Here is a 19,173-nt window from a genome sequence, read left to right as displayed (position 1 = left end):
AGGAATGTAGCCTCCCCTGTGGCCTCATTGTGGAAAGAGTACAGATTACATTTAATCATGCGTTGTGATACAGAGGGGACAAGGTGAACATCCGCAAGTTAAAAAGGTGCTCACGTTTTATTGATGTGCATCATGTGCAATGTCTTCATTCATTGCTAAGAAAAAGAGTAGTGTGACATGCTGCACCACCTTCATCATGCCCACAATAAAAGGGGATCATACTGTATTCCTTCAGGGTGTTTTTGACGGAATCCTGGCAATATGCTGAGTCACAGTGATAATGTGTTGCAGGTCCCGTGCATCTTGAGTGCAGTGTTGGTACTAGGAAGCTGCACCTGCCGCTGAAGCTGCTTCTCCTCTTATGTGCAAAATATATAATACAACTGAATTTCAACATTACACCTGTGATTATTCATGAACTAACATACTCCTGCTATTAGAAATGCTTTACAGAGCTACCACAGTAAAACTGCGTCACACCAATCATACATATTAGGGGGATGGGATCAGCTTCGAAGGGACATGGAATCCATAGGTACCTCCATCAGGGAGGAGTGCAAGTCACCATGCTCCAGGAGACCCACCTGGATGGGGTCTCATAAAACATAGATGGTGGGAGAGCCTTATGCCACTTCCTACTCTACCCACACCAGGGGGATTTTAAAATGGATTAGGGTGGGCCCCTTTTGAGCTCACTCGCACCATTATAGATAAGGAGGGTAGATTTGTCTTTGTGGAGGGTAGATTATTCAGGAAGGAGTTTACCCTGGGGTGTATCTACACTCCGAACCAAGACTAGATTGTCTTCCTTCACTCACTCTCCACTCACATGGCTGGCCTACCGATTGATAGTCTGCTGATGGGAGGCAATTTAAACTGTGTATTGGATATGTTACTGGACTGCTCTACACCGCCACTGATGGAGTCAGGAGTAGGCAAACTGGTGGAGGGAATGGGAGATTTAGTTGGGCACTTCGAGATGGTAGAAGTGTGGAAGACTCAAAACGGGGAGGAACAATACTTCTCATATTTCTCCAATATTCATAACCAACACACGCAGATAGATAGATTTGTATGCTCTCAGAGGCTTCCCCAACATATTTCATACTTTGAATACCTGTGGTGAACCCTATCTGATCACCGCCCCATGTTACTGGGATTTCAGCCCCTTGTGAAACACCCACCTATCCCTATGTGGCGGTTCAGTCCAGCCTTTCAAGAGGACACATGCTACCACAATTCTCTAGCTGAGGTGATCTCAGACTACTTTGCTCAGAACCAGGGCATTCCCTCCACGAGTATAGTGGAATGGCAGACTTTCAAAGTGGTAGTTCAGGGTCGCTGCATCAGGTTGAAGGCCAGCACCCAGAGGGAGCTCTGCAGGGAACTCCAAGCACTAGAAGACAAATTGCATACCTTATATAAGGCTCTTGGCACAGTGGAGGAGATCCAGGAGACAAGAGAAAACTACAATGCTACACTATAGAGAATGCGTAGTCATGATTACAAACAATACATTAATAACACTCATAAAGAGGAGGGCAAAGCGGGACAGCAGTTGGCATGGCTCATTAGACTGGAATATCGGGGGTCCCTTATCACACATATCTGGAAGAGAGAAGGGCGGTCTTTATGTTCACCCACGGGCACGGCTATTAATGGCGAGTTCTATGATTGTTATAAAAGCCTCTACGCTGACCCTGCGCCCCCCTTGACAGAAACCCAATTGGCTATTTAGCGGCTATACCACTGAATACTTTATCTGAGAACCACTGTAAAGACATGGGGGGACCTATAACAAGAGATCTGGGTGGCTATTAAAGACATGACGGGGGACAAGATGCCAGGCCCGATCAAGTTTTATGTGACTTATGCTGGGATCCTGACACCACAGTTTGAACAGCTATACACATGGTGTCCTCCACCAATGACACCATGGTCATTCCAGTTCCCAAAACTAAGACGCAGAGAATCCAGGTCACTGAATTCCACACTCTTTCTATTTTGTACATAGATGTTAAGATCCTTAGTGAAGTATTTGCTCCCTGCCTGCTCTCATTCATGAAGATCAAAGTGGTTTTATCCCCACCAGCAACACCACACAGAATCTTAAGCAACTTTATCACATGATGCATCATCCTGAGGCCCTTGCAAACCAGGAAGCAGTGCTAATGTTGGTGGACCTTAAAAAAGCATTCAACACATTACGGTGGTACTTTCTTTTCAAGGTGTTGTCAAAAATAGACCTGGGAGTGAACTGGATGAAATGGGTCAGGTTACTATACACTGCCCCGACAGCCCGGGATCAGAACAGTCACCACGCTCTCCCTACAAACAAAGTATGTAGAGGCACAAGGCAGGGACACCCGCTATCCCCGCTGTTGTTCACCCTGGCCATTGAACCCCTCGCAGAGCTCTTGAGATGAAAAGGCCAGGGCTCTGACATAACAGTTGAAGGACGAGAACATCTCCCTCTATGCAGATGATATACTCCTTTACCTGAGGGACGGAGTGCAAGGCATTACAAGCGCTCTGGACCACTTGCAGAGTTTTGAAGTGGTGTCAGTGCGGCGGGTCAATTAAACCAAAATACTTATCTTCCCGGTCTCCCCCGATGCGACGCAGCCACAGGGTCACCCTTGTGATTTGATGTGGTCATCCATCTCTTTTCGGTACCTGAGGATCCACATTTTTCATCAATTGGAAGATCGCTGAGAGGCCAATTTGGGGAAGGCCCTCCGATCTCTGCAGACCTATGGCACCTTCTGGCGATCACTTAAGCTGCCCATAACGGCAAGAATTTCACTTACTAAGATGGTCAGGCTCCGGACATTCATATACTTTTGTGCGAACTTACCGGTGGGAGTACCGATCCCATGGTTTATGCACCTGGATGCTCTGGTGCGTGACCTGACTTGGGATGGTGGCAGCCATAGAGTGTCCCTGGCTGCCCTTTGGAGCCCCTTGGAGGAGGGAGGTTTGGGTGTTCCAGACTACGAACTGTAGGGCACTTTTTCCAGCGATCTTTAGGCGATAGGGGCTTTGCCTTATATACAAGGCAGTCTTAAGCCACTTAACGTGGCTTAACGCTGCCTTGTAAATAAGGCCCCCTTTCATGCTATGCTTAGCTTGAAAGAGTTGGGCAGTGAGTGTTGTTGTGGGCATTACACTGCAACACTTATTAATTTTGACGCTGCCCCCTATTTAAAAGGGTGGCGTCAAGAGGAGGCAGCGCCAAAATTAAGAACAGGGAAAACCTGGTCTTAAATTGGTGAAACAAGTAGAAATGTTTTATTTCTCCTCATTTTTACAGCACACATGGAAAAAGCAAAACCCCTTGGATTGTTTATGTGTAGGAAGGTGCCCCTTCTGCAAATAGACAATCTTCAAGAACAAAAATGACATTTTGGAACTTCCATGTGTTTCACATTAAGCTGCACACATCGAAGTGACAAAACGGCATTTAAAGATAATTTATGTGCACGAAGGGACACCTTAATACACATAAACACTCTTCCCCTGCACGCAGACACTCTTGCACTATGGTGCAAGGGTGCCTGCGTTGGCGCTAAGCTGCTTAACTTAGCACCAGTGCAGGGGGAAATGCCCCTTTCTCACGTTACTGCTGGACACATGTCAGCTTGGACTGATGTTGGGCTGGTCACAGCAGGTGACTACTATCAACAGAGCACCCTGTTGCCATAAGACGAATTGATGGAGAATTACAATTTACCACAAAGCCAATTCATTACGTATGAAGCACTGACACAAACGTCCTGAGACCTGTGGGCAGAAGATCAAGGAGGACCCGTAACTCATGGCATCCTGCAATTACTGGTCTCCATGGGATCAGCTAGACACCTAGTAACCTGGTTTTATTCGTCCCTTGCGACAATGGTACACAGTCCCTTAGTTATTTTGCAGGCAGATGAGAAAAGATTTTAGAATGATAATTGTCGGACTCGGAGTGGCAGAGAATGTGGGCCTCCCCAAGAATGATCTCTGTAGTGTTGTGCTTGGCGACGAGGTGGTCTCGCCACCCCACCGCGTGCCGCACTCCGCCCCCCTCTCCGGGCGAGCCCCTGCTGTGCGGCCCGCTCTGTTGCCTCGGCGCGGCCCTCCTACGGAGCGCTCCCGGCCGCCCTGCACCCCTGCCGCCTGCCCCACCGAGCGGAGGCCCTGCCACGACTACCAGGCATCTCGCCGCCCTACCGCCCGGCCTCACAGCGGTATACGGCGTGCTCACCGGCTGTCTCCTCATCCGCATGCGAGCGGCTCACCGCCTTCGCCCAGCGAGGTCGGCCTTGTGGCCTCAGGTGCGTGCTCTCTGCCCCTGTGTCCCAGCCAGGCTCCAGCGCTCGCCTGTGTCAAGCCCCGACGCCTCGCCTGCCTGCCTAGCCCGCCGCACACATCCTGCGCTGTCCATCACGCATCCCGCGTGCACCGCTGCGGCCAGCCTGCCATCTCCCACGCATTTCGCGTGAGGTTCGCCTGCCGTTTTACACGCATTTCGCGTGCAACGCTGCAAAACCTCGCCGCTCACACCTGGAATACCCCGCAGGCGCCCCAGGCGTGTTTCTGGACTCCTGACCAGCTTGTACCCACGCTCTTCCCTGCAGTCAGCCATTCCCGCCGCTCCCGATGGCCATGGCCGCCGTGCCGCCACTGGAACCTTTCACGGTCACGGGCACGCCTCCGTCCCAAGCTGCCCGGTGGAGGAAATGGGTGGAACGCCTGGAAAACTACTTCGTAGCGGCGGACGTCGCAGTCGAGCGGCGGCGTGCAATGCTTTTGCACCTAGGAGGGGAGGCTATTCACAATATCTCGAAGGACGTGGTGGAGGCAGGCCCGCCCAGGAACGACACCACGCTACGCGACGCCATAACGGAGTACTTTGAACCTTTCGCCAGCGCGGATTACGAACGCTTCCTGCTCCGCCAACCCCGCCAACTCCCAGAGGAGTCTGTTGATGTTTTCTATGCGCGACTAAAGAAGCTAGCCAGCACGTGCACCCTCCCGGATGTGGACGATGAGATCCGCGCTCAGTTCATACAAGGTTGTGCCTCCTCAAAGCTACGAGAAAGAGTCCTAGAGACAGACAACATGCCCATGCGGGACATCCTAGCGCTCGGGCGATCCAAAGAACTATCGAAAGCTCGAGCAGCACACATGGAACCAAAACCAACGGTCGCAGTCAATGTTGAACCGGTGTGCGCCATCAAGACGAACCCCACAGACATGCGCACGAAGCCACCTCGAAGACCTCGGCCAGGCCCAGCCCAGTCACCTCACGACCGCCCCTGCATGTGGTGCGGAGGAACAACCCCCCACAGCGGAACATGCCCTGCACACGGGAAAATCTGCAGCACCTGTGGAAAGGCCAATCACTTCGCGAGTGTGTGTCTATCTTCACAGAGGAAAAAGTCCAACGGCCTGCCCCAACGAGTACGACAAATCGAACCGATGTCAGAGACGGCCACCAACAGCGACATGGACGACGACGAAACGGACGCAGCTTCCGTCCACGTAGTACGGATGCTCAACACATTAGCGGCAACACCACCGCAGAACCCAAGTGCACAGTGAACGTGCAAGATCAAGCAGTGGCAGCCCTCATCGACACCGGGGCTACAATCAACCTCATGGCAGCCAGCGTTTACCAGACGTTATGCGAACCACCGGTGCTCCATCCTACGCGAGTACAGGTATACGCCTACGGCACCAGTCGGCCCCTCCGCCTCTGCGGAGTGTTCCGGACAACGGTATCACACGACTCTCAACAGGTACAGACAAAAATCTATGTGTCACAAGAAGGGTCCGGATTCCTCCTCGGCTGCCGGACCGCCCAAGATCTAAGGCAGATCCACTTCGCCCTTACGGTCCTAGCCCACAGCCTCGACCATCTTGTACTACAACACACCTCACTGTTCGACGGGATCGGCTGTTTAAGAGGACCCGCCGTCCGTCTGCACATAGATCACTCAGTCGCTCCAGTGGCCCTCAGACACAGGCGCATAGCGTTCCACCTACGACCTAAAGTGGAAGCAGAACTACATGTGCTCGAGAGAGAGCCGGAATCATTGAACGAGTCAGCGGACCCACTCCGTGGGTGTCACCCATTGTAGTGGCCAAAAAACCGAAACAACCAGACGTGGACATGCGCATCCCTAATCTTGCGATCAAAAGAGAACGCCACTTGACGCCAACCATAGACGACATCATTGGCGAGCTGTCAGGTTCAAAGTGGTTTTCGAAGATGGACCTGAGGTCGGGATACCACCAGATCCCTCTGCACCCGGACTCACGTCCGATAACAACTTTCTCCATGCATGCAGGCCTGTGGAGATACACCAGACTCAACTTCGGGATCTCCAGTGCAGCCGAAGTGTTTCAGAACATCATTCAAAACATCCTGCAGGGTTTAGACGGCGTACTAAACGTGAGCGACGACATTTTGGTCCATGCAGCGACGCTGGACGAACACATCCAACGCCTCCAATCTGTCTTCGTCAGGCTGCAAGAGAGAGGTCTGACTCTCCACAGAGAGAAGTGCGTGTTCCTCCGGAAAGACATCAGCTTCTTCGGATACAGATTCTCCGACCAGGGCGTAGGGCCGGACCCGGACAAAGTCAAAGATATCCATGAGGCCCCCGCCCCAACATCGGTGACCGCTGTCCGCAGTTTTCTTGGAATGGTGACATACTGTGGGCGTTTAATTAAAGACCTGTCCGACCTCACCGGCCCCCTCCGTGACCTCACAAAGTCCAGAGCCACCTGGGAGTGGGGACGAGAACAGCAGGAGGCCTTCCAGAAGACCAAAGCGGCACTCTCCACTGACACGACCCTGGCCTATTTTGACCCTCGACACGAGTCTCAACTCGTGGTAGATGCCAGTCCAACCGTCCTCGGCGCTGTCCTGACCCAGCAACAACCGTGCGGAGAGTGGGCACCCGTCGCGTACGCCAGCAGGACCCTCACTGCGACGGAACAAAGATACTCACAAATCGAAAGAGAGGCCATCGCCATTCTGTGGGGATGCCGTCATTTCCACATTTACCTGTACGGGCACCCATTCGTGGTGATCACAGACCACAAACCACTTCTCCCACTGTTCCAAGGATCCTCCTCACGGCCTCCTCCACGCATTGAGAAATGGGTACTCCAACTCCAAGAATATCAATTTGCAGTGGAGTATCGGCCAGGCTCCAGAAATCCCGCCGACTACCTGTCTCGACATGCCCGCCCGGTCACTGAAACGGAGGCCGCGGAAGCCGACGCCACTGAAGAGTATGTTAGAATGATCGTGGAACGGTCGAGGCCGTTGCCAATTTCCCTTGAAGATGTAACACGAGCCACCAAAGACGATGACTGCCTGCAAATTGCCATCCAGGCCATCCAATCGGGAAACTGGAAGCCACTACAGAGCCCGGCGTCATTCCGCACCCTAGAAGCCCAGGCCACACTAAGAGCACTTTACCAAGTGCAGAACGAACTATCCATCTCGCCAGAAGGTTGCCTTTTGAGAGGCCCCCGCCTAGTTCTGCCCGACAGCCTCACCCAGCAAGCGGTCCTCCTAGCCCATGGCGCCCACCAGGGCATCGTGAAGTCGAAGAATCGCATTCGAACCAAGCTCTGGTTCCCAGGCCTCGACAAAAAGGTCGAAGAAGTCATCCAACGATGTCCAGTGTGCATAGCGACCAGCCTGCCCAACCCCCCAGCACCGGTAATCACAGAAGAAGGACCGACCGCCCCGTGGGCACGAGCCAGCGCAGACTTCGGCAGCCTCCCGGGCGGGAGGTACATGTTTGTTGTGGTAGACGACTTTTCAAGATACCCTGAAATTGAAATCTTGCCCTCCACCGCAGCTTCCGAAGTGATCCCGAAGCTAGAAAAAATCATAGCGACCCATGGCCTCATCGGGGAGTTACGCACTGATAATGGACCTCCTTTCAATGGCGGTGAACTGGCAGAGTATCTACAATCACACCGCATCAAACATCGGAAAATAACCCCAAGGTGGCCTCAAGCCAATGGCGAGGTCGAGAGACTGATGAGAACTCTAAATAAGACCATCCAAATTGCCATGGCCGATGGCCAAAATCTCGAACTAGCCCTCTTCCAGTTTCTGAGAGAGTACAGACTGACACCCCACTGCACCACCGGGATCCCCCCGAGCCGCCTTTGCTTCAACAGAGCGGTGGTGGATACTCTCCCGCACCACCCCATGTGGGCCTCTGCCCCAACTCCGAACAACCGATCCATGGAACAGCGAACCAAGTCCAACAAGGAGGCGTCAAGACGGCGGAGAGCTGCAGATAGCCCCATTCAGGTGGGTGACCGGGTATTGGTGAAAGATCGCCACCCGGGAGGGAAGTTCCGCCTCCCGTTCGAATTACACCCGTGGACTGTCAGCAGTGTCAATGGCACCATGGTCACTGCCATAAAAGGGAGAGAAACAGTCACCAGAAACGTGTCTTTCTTCAAAAGACTTTTGGATAGGGAAGACGAGGGTTTCCCAGACTCAGATGAGCAGTACCCAAGGCTGACCCAAAGCCCACGAGACACGGAAAGAGAAGACGCCCCCTCTGAAGAAGAAATTCCGCAAGCAGGCCCAGCCACACCAATCAAGAATGAACATGAACCGCAGGTGCCCCAAAACCATCCAGGAACAGGTGCAGCCCAAGACTCTGAAGAACTGACCCCTACCCAGTCGGGCGAGCGCAGCCAGAGCAGGTACAATCTGCGCCCCTGCCCGAGGCCATCCCAGAAGTACCAGGACTTCGTGGCCTGTTGCAGACGCTGAGAGCGCCCGTGCGGCACCGCAACCACCTCATAAGTAAGACTGTTCTATTTGCATTTTTGAAAGCCTCAGAGACTGTAAGCTGAGAGATTGACGTTTGAGGCTCTGTTTGTTTATGTTTTTTTCCTTAGGGTAAAGGAGGAATGTAGTGTTGTGCTAGATGGGCGCAACCAACATGCCCACGGACGGCGTTACTGTATTTGCCTGTTCCCCCCCCTAAGCGTATGTTAAATGGCTCCGCCCGACGTGCGGACGGAGCGCACGTGCAGTTAGCAATAAAAGGCCCGGGACCCTGGGCGTGGGAGGCACTTGTCTGACCACTAAGAGTACACCCGTGTGGTCTCCTTTTGTGTTGCCTGAAGGCCTACCCACAACACCACAATCTCCAGGAACTCAAGGTTGAAATACCTCCAATTCAATTATATATACATGACATACATGACACTGCACAAAATCCAGTTGGTATACGGAGGCGGTCACGTAGATGCTGATTTTGCACATATGGTGTGGTACTGCCCCAAACTGCGACCTTATTAGGAGGAAATAGTTATGGCCCTGGAGACCACACTTGAACGTTTACCCACCCCCCTCATTCCCTAGAGGCATGTGTTCTGGGGCTATTCCAGAGGCCGACCTCGTGAAAAGTTGGCACACGATTTATACACTTGCCATTAGTATTGGCTAAAAGGCGCGTTGCTATGGCCTGAAAATTGGCTGTGGGTCCCAGGGTCCAGATTTAAAAGGAGGATGTCACCCAATGGGCAAGGGCTGAGGAGAAGGCATTGGCCAGAAAAGAGGCCAGAGGGGTTACAGGCTTGCCCTATTGCGGACGTATGGACTGAGGTGCTACCATGGTAACAGTCAGAGAATGGCCCTGGGGAATGACTGAGGAGAGAGACGACCCACTGGGGAATGAGGTGGTTGGGTCACCATGAGACTAGAGGGAAGGGGTGGTTTAGGGATGACCTGGGAAGAACCACTGGAACCTTGGACCTACTGTACTGCCTAGACGAGATGGTGGGAGACGACTAGACCCCCCCTACATTGCATACCAAACAAAGGGCATGACCTAGGCTGCAAGGGGTATCCGAAGTAACACTAGGAGGGAACCTCCCAACCCTTGTCCTGCATACCTACACCTCTGATCATTGGAAGCCATTGCTCACTCATGTTGGGGGCCGGCGATCTGAAGCTGACTGACTCATTCCCATGTGCGAGGTCAACCTGTTTATTTGTATTCCCTTTTTTTGTTTATTAGAATCTTTTTGATTCACTGTTATATATTTGGCACTTCAATTTTCCCTCGAATATTGATCAATTGTGCTATTGCAGTGTCGACATGCCATCCCGTCATAAAAGCAAGAGGTTATTTCACTAGCTCAATAATGGTATACAAGGATGGTAAAATTCAGAATTGCTTAGACTAGAGTGATATTTGTTGATAATGCAAATATGTAGCAACCTCTTATTATGTGATGCACCACTGTAACATGTTAAAATGGAAAATGCCAATTAAAAATATTTTTTTTAAAATCAGTCCAAACCTTTGGGATTGATCATTCAAAAACAGGCATTTCCTTACAGTACTCATCTGCCATTCATGTCACAGACCAAATGCCTTATCTTTGGTCCTCATTGGCTCTATTGCTGATGGACAATCAATTTTGAAATTTTAATCATGCATTATTCTGTAAAACAATTCGGGAACAGTGTTGTAAAAGTATCAGTTCTGGTTAGACCTGTGACCAGATTTTCGAGTTAGTGTGACTGATGGAATGTATTTCTAGTTAATGCAGATTTAATATATATTTAAGCTTATTCTATGAGGTTATAATTTATGATCTGAGACATTTTACTAATATAAGCACCAACAACTTCCTTCTTGAAAAGTCACATCAAAGATGCTAGAGGATGGACAGTGACCTGATAACACATCCTGCGATGTTGCTTCCTGTGATGTCACAACTAATGTGTTCCTTTGCTCCTCTCAACCACAAAACTCCTAGAACCTGCCCGTGCCTCTTTCTGCACAGAGCACAGTGATGCACGTTTAGGGAATAAAGGAAATGTACCTGGTAAAACAAGCATTGTCAAAACAAATAGGGCTGATTTTCATGTAGTATAGCATGAAGCTACAAACTTCCACTAATGTGGTAGCTTTGATAATGGTGGTGGTAGAGATGCAGTGATCGTAAGAAATTCGGTTATTAGTTGTGAAGGATGTGAGTCCTTCAGAAGTAATAAGTTCACAAGTTTCTCTTTACTTGTAACCCAGTACCCCATTGCAGCACTTGACTCTCTCAGTGTAGCGAAGCGGAGCAGTACAAGGCCTACTTAAGGAGAAGTAGTGTTGGCTGGTAATTCCAGGTCACTGGTACACAACAGCAACACTCAATAAGTCAACATTCAGTTAGTGGTTTATCTGAACCATATACCCACAATAGCTCCACCTATACTAGATTCAATACCACAATATAACGGGGTGAAATTATCAATAACGTAGGCCTACTGGCATTGTCAGGGTGTCACCACATCAGTAAACACTATTATAGTTCAACATTGCAACACCATTGAATTCACCTGGGACAGCATCAGTATTCAATACATGTAATAACCCACCTTGAAGGCAATGGGGATAGTACCAACATTTAGTACTGTTCTTTATATCATAAAGCCTTCCATTGTCAACCATCAAATATGGCCAATAAAGCATTTTATTGAATAGAATAACTATTTATACTATGCTACCACTGCAGCTTTAATACCAACCAACAGAAGTTCCTACAATCCAGCGTTTATGAGCACAAAGCCTGCCATGGGCGCTTTACATTTGCAGCTTCGCACCACATTGCCTTTTTTTAGTTACCATGCTCCTGTCCTACCCTGGACACCCACAGCCATGTTTCCCTCATTGGGGCTTCAAGGGGCCTCAATGTCACTATGTTCCATGCCAGCTCCCCTGAAGGAACAAATCTTCCGCCTTTGGCTACAGTTCAGAGGCACAATGGCCTTTGTCCTTTCAAAGGCAGGATGCTGGGGTGCCCCACCATCCCAAGACATGGGCATGGTGGTGGGCAATGCACCTGGCACTGGGCTCCTTGTGTCCTTGGTGGATGGGGTCTTCTGGGACATTGCTGGTTTGCATCGGGCCTTGGATGGCAGGTTTCCTGGAGCGAAGATTGGCTCAGGGAAGGAGCCCCATACACACCATTTCCCCATGGAAGTTTAATCAAGGTTGTGCAACCCGAGGGCTTGGCCTTTCCTTGAGGAACATATTGGAAATTGCAGTGAAAGACCACACCCTTTGTTCTCCGCTCGGTGCCCTCAGGAAACCAACTTTGCAGGTGATTCTCTCAGGCCCTGTTTGGCCAATTGGGACCTTCTTAGGCTTCTTGTGCTCCTGGTGGTGAGCCCTAGACACCTGGACAATTTTCTTAAGGCCTCTCGGCCTCTAAATTGACTTTGTCTATGGGGGAGTATTGTTTTACTGCGCGATTTTCATACCTGCCATCTGCCTGGGATGTTAGTGCTCTCTCCTGCTTCAGGGCATTTCCACATCCCCTTTACAGCCAGCCAGCAAAACACCTTTCCTGCCACAATCCCCTGATCCCACAGCCTCCTGTCCTTTTGAAGGCCATCTATGTGTCAGTGGAGTCAAGGGCCAGTCCACAGAAGTCTTAGGGAAACATCCAGTGTCCCCCAGTGGATGAATTTCCATAACTGATCCTCAGGGGGCACAAGAAGGCCAGTGCCATTGGCCCGGGAGAGTCCCATTCAAGTCCTGGGGGCCAGCTATAGGTAAAGTCCTTCTGCCCATGTGTGCAGGGGGATACGGTGGCTTCTCCTTAGAGCTGGACATTCTTTTGCCCCCATCACTTCATGGTCCAGTGTCTTCTCATCAGTCATTCCCTTGTGCATAGGGTTATAAGTGGGACTGGAGAGTATCGCTGGAACCTGCACGCGCGTTACTGCATTGGCAGTTTTAAATCTTTTAATTCCCTTTTGCACTTTGCACGCTCGCGCTGTCACACGCGCACTCGCGTTCTATTTTTATTTTAGTGGCTTATAGTTTATGCTAGGACTCACCTGCACTATAATTGTGGTCGCGTCCGCATTTTGCGGGATTTAGATAGTAGGGCTGCTGTGAGACTTGCTTCGCGGCGTTAGCCGCCATATTGGGTGAGTGAGTGTTAGTAAGAACGGGCCGTTCACTAGGCGCCATCTTGGTTGGCGGCCTAGAGGCTCGCATCGGTTGACTCCCGCGCCTACGGTGATAAATAGAAATTATGGAACCTACGCGCAGCATGGGCGCGCAGCGGGCGTGCCGTTGGCGTGCCGGAGGTCCGCCAGAGGTAAGCCAGTTTGCGCCCGATCACGCACAGGGCGCGCTGGCGGCTGAAAATACTGCACAGGTGGATTCCTCCTCTTTGGTTTACACCAAAGAGGAACTCCTTAGTTTGAATTTTACCGTTCTATCTGACCATCAGCCCCCCACATCTAATAGATGTCAGGATACTCTGTCTTGTGGCTTACTAAATGTGAGATCTCTTTGTAAGCACTCTCTGGAGATTGCGCTACTCATTGAACAACATGACTTGGACGCGCTCTTCATGACGGAAACTTGGACCAGGGCAGATAGTACAGTGGAGCTGGGTCAAGCCTGCCCCCCAGGATATAAGCTCAGACATACCCCTCGAGTTGGGGCGAGAGGTGGGGGCATAGGGCTAATTTATAGGGACTCGTTGGATTTCTCCCAGCTGGAAATCACGGAGATCCCGTATTGTGAGCTGATGGGCTTCTCCTTGAAGGGGCAGAGTGGGGTTCTTTATACTGGTTTACTGTGTTATCGACCCCCGGCCTTTACCCTGTCCGCCGTGAATGAGCTCATTGATCTGATTTATGGCCTTTCAAACTCCCATTCCAGATTGGTGGTGTTGGGAGATTTCAATCTGTGGCCAGATGGACCAACAGATGTGGCTTTTAAATACCTGACCCAGGCCTGCGGTAATATTCAACTGGAGCAGTTAGTCCTTTCTCAAACCCACCAAAAGGGCCATATTTTGGACCTCATTTTTGCTGCCCCTAGTCAGGTGTCTGTTGAGAATATCTTACCCCAATGCTGGACGGACCATGCCCTTGATCTTTTTTCTATGGCTCTCCCAGGGGGCTGTACAAAAAACAGTAACTCTGGAAGTGTTAAAATTGGTAGACAGTGGTCGAAGCTGCTGAAAGACACTTCTCTGCCGCATCTGCTTCCTGGTAATTTTATGCTGGGAGTAAATGCGGAGGAAAGTTATAATTCTCTTGCCCAGCAAATTACCGCCTCGTTAGACAATCTGGCGCCCCTGAGGAAAACGCGCGATAGAACCAAAAACGCAAGACCTTGGTTCTCGAGGGATCTTCTTCAGCAAAAATATCAGTGTAAGCGTGCTGAGCGGGTATGGAGAAAGCAGTACCTTGATTCTGACAAACTTCTCTTTAAACAGGAACTAGCAGCTTATAAGTCGCAGATTAAATGCGCCAAAGCTAAGTTCCTAGAAGAGACTCTTTTGTCAGCCTCAAATAAAGCCCAGGCCCTGTTTAAAATCGTCAAAGATCTTTCCCACCCGGACTGTGTCACTACAGATATTCCAGCCTCTCAAATGCTATGTGATGCGCTGGCCAAGGCCTTTGAGGATAAGATTGCGACCATCTTGAGTAATCTGGATCCTCAGGCACCAGTGGCTACCTCCCTAACCATTGAGGTGAGGGAGACTGGGAAAGCCCAGCTGGATAACTTCCCTCTTCCATCCTTTATAGAGTTCTGCTCTCTGGCGGATGGAGTAGATTCTGGCTCCCCCCTTGACGTGCTCCCGCACAAATTTTGGAAGCTGTCTACGGATGAACTCTTTCCCCCCCCTCCATGCAATCTGCTGTCAATCTCTGGAATCTGCTATGGTTCCGGATAATTGGAAACTTGTGGTAGTCTCGCCATTACTGAAAAAGGAATCATTGGACCCTTTATGTCCAGCAAACTATCGACCCATATCATTGCTCCCTTTTCCGATTAAAATACTGGAAAAACTGGTCACAAAACACCTGTCCGTTTTTTTGGAGTCAAATGATTGTCTGGATTCATCGCAGTATGGCTTTAGACCTGCCCACGAAACTGAATCAGCCTTGGTGACTGTCTTGAATGATCTCCGGTCGCGTGTCGACCAAGGCCGAGCAGCATTTCTTGTGCTGCTCGACATGTCGGCAGCGTTCGATACGGTCAGCCATGGAATCTTGATCAGGAGATTGGAAGAGGCTGGGGTGGCGGGCCGGGCCCGTGATTGGCTGGCTTCGTACCTTGCCAATAGACAACAGATGGTTGCCCTGCCTCCCTTCAACTCTTCCATCAAAAGGGTTGAACAGGGCGTACCCCAGGGCTCGGCCGTCAGCCCCATCCTTTTTAATCTCTACCTCCGCCCCCTGATCAAGCTTATCAAATTGTTTGGCATCGCAGTCACCAACTACGCCGACAACACTCAACTTTGTTTCTCCTTCGAGGGTAAGGATGCAGTGTCTTTGGAGACCTTCCATCAATGTATGGCTAGTACGGCGGAATGGCTGGGTAAAAACTCCTTGCAGTTTAATAGTTCCAAAATTGAGGTGCTCTACTGCTCAGCAGATCTCATCCCGCGTCCACTTCCGCAGAATTTCTGGTCCCGACCTTTCAGGGTACGGCATCAGCAGCTGGTTCGGTTCGTAACCTGGGCGTGACGATGGAACCCAATCTACAACTGGAGGGTTTTGTCAACAAAACAGTGTCCATTTGCATGGCGCTGCTGCGCTCGCTGCGGAAAATCCTTCCACTGCTCCCTATCCAGGCCAGACCAGAAGTGGTGCGGAGTATCATCTTGAGCAGACTGGACTACTGCAACGCACTGCTTCTGGGGGCCCCTATTACTCTGTTGGGCAAACTGCAGCGGGTCCAGAATTTTGCCGCAAAACTGGCGCTTTCTCGCCGACGTTTCGATTCTTCCGCAGCGGCACTTAAAGATCTCCATTGGCTGCCCATCTCCCAGCGAGTTGAATTTAAAGCTCTATGCCTGGTTTTTCGGGCTCTTCATGATCAGGGACCGATTCCTCTGCGGGAATTGTTTCTCCGGTATAACCCTACTAGACCTCTTCGCTCGGCGACGGCTCATTTAGTGGTAGTACCCAAGATCTGGAGAATTTGGATGGGTGGCCGCTCCTTTGGCTACGCAGCATCTAGGCTGTGGAATGCGCTGCCATTGTCTCTCCGAAGCCTGGAAGATCTCTCTTCCTTCAAAAAGGGTTTAAAAACCCATCTTTTTCCAAGGACATTGTAGTGACTGCAGTATTGTAATGTTTCTCGTGTTCAGGTCCTGAAAGATCATAGCGCCAGGATACCCGTTGGGTGACAGTTGCGCTTTATAAGTGGGCTATACATACATACATACATACATACTTTAAGCCAGGCACACCTGGCCAACCCACGATTATGTTGCATCATCATACCTTCCCTATTCCAACCCTTCTGCACAAAATTAGAGCCAACTGCATATCTGGGGCTTCCCTTTTCCCCCTACTTAAAAAACAAGTTTGTAGAGTTACATATGGGGAAGACCTGCCCAGCAGGAGGTACCAGGGCCCAAAAGCATGCACTCTCTGTGGGTCACCCACACAAGATTTTTTACATCTAATGTGCATTTGCCCAGCTTTAGATTCGCAATGCTGTCATCTGTTGAAGAGACATATTAAAATGCCTTGACTCAAAGGTTCCACAACTTATTTGCCACTTAATAAAATTTTTAATGAGTTGTAGGAAAGTAATGACTAGGTCCGCCTAGTGGCCATTGTCAGTTATAATACAATTATACTGTAACAAGAAATATCAATGGTACCAAAAAGGTGGTGTATCACCCTTTCATATCAATTTTAAACTTTCAAATGGAATGTTTAAAATAATGGACGTAATCGTAAGCTTTAACAGTTTCTATGTCCATGTGCTTTTAACGGTACAATGTATCTGAGGTTTTGGAGCAATATTTTGGTTTTAATGAACTAAACAATACATTTCATTTTCACTTTAAAAAAAAGCTCCTGCACACTATTCTGAAAAGACCTTCCCTGGAAGCTGCAACTCTGTCCCCAATTCACACAGATGCCTGATTGCTTATCACCAAAACCTTAAAGGGGAGAACCTTTTGTGATTAGTTGTAGAGGTCGGGAATTTCTCTTTTTTGTTTGTGGGCTTTACCAGGCCAGGTACAATGTGAGGAGCTAATTAGTAGATGCGCATTTACTCCCCACCTTTCCCAGAGCTGAGCCAAGCATGGTTAATGGCTTATTCTGTCTGGAGGCTTTTGATCCTCCTGCTGGCCAGAAGAGTGATCCATTTGTTCAGTAGAGCGGGACAAGGGCCTGGAATTTGGGTATGAGCTAAGCCATAGAACATTCTAAAAGTGCCATAAGGCACGTGGGTTTTATTGGAAGGGCCTGTGGATGTACATTTGGGATGCCTATTACTCCTAAGATTGATAACGCACTGGAACCTGTAGTACTCAGTGAGATGAAACCTTACTTGGGTGCAGATTTTGCCTGTAATGTGTAATTCAGTTTGAGCAGGACAGACTTTCAGTGAGCAAAATAGATCTACACTCACATTATAAGACCCCCCAGGTCATTACCAAGCCTTGAAGGATCCCTGTGCAGGTTACCTAAATGCTGATATTGGAATGTGGAAGACAGTATTCTCATCATGTAGCCAGCACATGTGTACACGAGTGCAGCAGCAGGCTTATCTTAAAAACCGGACACTGGTGGTTAGCTTTCTCAGTCCATTTACTGTAAACTTAACATGAGTGAGACTCAGCTAATGAGACTCACCAACAGAAAAAGTTCAAAAACTGGGTACCCAAAAGTGAAAAATCCAGAATATTGATCTTGGGTAACATTTTGAGTATGGGAGAGCTTCAATTTGCAGCGGAGTAGTATCATTCAGTACAAAGAGAAAATATGATAGTAAGATGTCACATTAAGTGTAAAAGATTATCATCAGTCTAACCTCATATTTGGTTGACATCACATTGTGGTACAGAATCAATTCTGCACAAATGTGGAAAGCCTTTATGAGAACAAACTACAATTGTGTGCAAAATGACAAAGGTGGCAAAGACACATTTGGCACAAATGAGTTAGAGTAAACATTGTACACTCAAAATAAAGCGGATGCGACCTCTTCCAATTTTTGACAGATGTTATGCATCCACCAAAACTATAAATGATTGCCCAAATCACTTTTAGGTACAACATTACTATAAGTTCACAGACACCAAATTGCTGTATCACAATTACAAGCAAAATCATATTAAGGAGTAAAATCACACTTGGTGCAACATTATCAGGAGAGGGGAATGACTGTAGAAGCATAAATAACGAGAAAACATATTTAGATGGAACTCACCTTTAGATGCACAACTATCTTTGGTGCAATATCAACAGGAGACCGAAGCATGAACAATAATATTTAGTAGAATATGCATTTAGTTAAAGTCTCTTTTAAGTGTGAAATTGGATTAAGGTGCACAAACACTCTTGGGCAACATCTGCAGGAGTGTAGAAAACTTTTAAAGGCACAAACCACCCTTGGCAGAACACTAACAACCACTTGAAAACACTTGTAGGAGCAAAGTTCACAGTTAGTAGCAAAAATACATTCATGTGCAAAAACGCACGAAGATGTAGAATCTCAATCGATGCACAATTAGGAGGAGTGTGGTATTAATTAGATGTTAAATATCTCAGTAAAGCGAAATAATGAAGTGCTAAGATGTCACATGAGGTGCAAAGGGGATGTGCCAATTTAGTGAACTTCAACGTTCATAACCATTAACAATGAGAGAGATACACAATTAAGCAGTATTTAACAGGTATGTGACCTTAATTCCAGAACAAGAGTATCATTAGGAAATCATTTCTTGCCCAAAATATTATGATATCTAGAACATTGTGAAACATAATATCAAAGGTAAGAATATTGTTATTTATACTTTATAAAAAATATTGATGAGTAGGATATTGTTTACTTAAATATTATTTTATGTAACGTTGATTTCGGCATATTTTGTATTGGGGTTTTCTGTATTGTATTGAAAAATATGAAGTAACTATTTTTCTTTGCTGTTGTTTAGTTAGGTTTTTTTAGTTTGTTCTGCTGTGTTTGTTGGTGGAGTAGATTAGAATACTTTTTATGTTATGGTTTCTAGATTGAGCAGCCCTTGATTATTTTCAAAGCTATCATAGTTTTGCAGGTTTGCTTTTGGCATAGGACCTGATAACTGTGTTACTCTTTAAATTTTCTATAAATTAAGATAGGTTTCTTC

This window comes from Lissotriton helveticus, chromosome 6 (assembly GCF_964261635.1).
Source record: "Lissotriton helveticus chromosome 6, aLisHel1.1, whole genome shotgun sequence".
Lineage (NCBI taxonomy): Eukaryota > Metazoa > Chordata > Amphibia > Caudata > Salamandridae > Lissotriton > Lissotriton helveticus.
This window is presented reverse-complemented; position numbering follows the sequence as displayed.